Source organism: Austrofundulus limnaeus, unplaced genomic scaffold (genome assembly GCF_001266775.1).
Source record: "Austrofundulus limnaeus strain Quisiro unplaced genomic scaffold, Austrofundulus_limnaeus-1.0 Scaffold130, whole genome shotgun sequence".
In the NCBI taxonomy this organism is placed as follows: domain Eukaryota; kingdom Metazoa; phylum Chordata; class Actinopteri; order Cyprinodontiformes; family Rivulidae; genus Austrofundulus; species Austrofundulus limnaeus.
This window is the reverse complement of record NW_013952532.1, coordinates 1,182,099-1,183,469: the sequence shown is the minus strand read 5'-3', so window position 1 is coordinate 1,183,469 and position 1,371 is coordinate 1,182,099.

Sequence of the window (1,371 nt, the reverse complement as noted above, 5' to 3'; positions counted from 1 at the left end):
ACACACACACACACACACACACACACACACACACACACACACACACACACACTCATTATACTGAATGCTCAGACATGGATGTTGGAGTAATGTGTCCCTCCCAGTTCAGTGTAGAATAGCCCATTGTTAACGTCAATTGACAAAGAGAGGAAAACGGTTCGGAAAAGTCCCTCCAACACGCCTCRGTGCTGAATCTCTTTAGAGTCAGACTGGTTGAAAATGGGAAAAGTTGCTCACAAAGTTTATGAATCAACTTTGTCTGCCCCATTGTTTCAACGGTTTTCATCCTGTCCACCAAACCTAAAGGCATCTGATATGGAAGTGGAGCCCCTCATCCAACATTTATCATTCTTATCATGTTTCTATTTTTTTGTTAATTTTTTTTCTGTCTCGACACACTGTGACATTTTTGTCCTTACTATTGTCTCCATCTAATTCCATTTTTCTGTCAGCTCTGTCTAAGCCACGTTATCTCCTCGTGGCTCCCTTCTCGGTCTTAAGTTCCTTCTGCTGCGTTGGCATCAAAAACAAAGAAACTATGAAAGCCTTTGTTCTTTAATGACTTTGTATTTTCTGTCAGAGCGGAAGTTTTTTCATGACTGTCCAATCTGTAATTAGGGTTTGCTTGTACAAAGAGCTGCTGCTCTTGATGGGCCTTTTGTGGATAAACTACAGAAAGACTGACACCTTTAGTGTTGTTTAAAGGTGGTTAAGTATCTGCGCCCCCTGACCAAGGTGTGTTTGAGGTGGTCTCTGAGGTTTTTCCTTCACAGTGACACAGCTGAATCAACAGCCTTTTCATCAGGCTGTAAGGGAGCTCTTTGGTGTTTAAGATGCCATGTAACAAATTAACTGTGAATGCAAAAAATAAAAAATAAAAATAAAAACTCAACCTTTTTTCATTGCATACTGAAAAATAGTAACTAAAAATTGTGTTAACCATAAAAAATAAAACCAAGAAGAAAAATAAATTGACTTAACTTTATAAAGATCAAAATATAACTTTTCATCTCAATGTGGACCAAAAATGCTTGTTACAAAAGGACAAAGCAATAAAAAAATGTCACAAACCATTAAAAGTAAACCTAAAATATTATAAATATTAGGCACAAACATGAAACAACAGCAGCAAAAGAGTTTAAGGTTCTGAATTTCCTTATATTTGTTCGTAAAATGTTGTGCGTCATCCATGTATCCATGTTTTTCTCTGTCCAGAATGAGTTGAGATTACGCTTCCAGATAAAAATAAAATAAAACTAGATTCCGCATAGCGGTAACATAATGACTCCAACACGCACAAATGCACCAGAACTCAGGAGTCTTTATTCCTAATAAATATGCTACTAGGTGCATCCCAAAATTGTAGTGGTT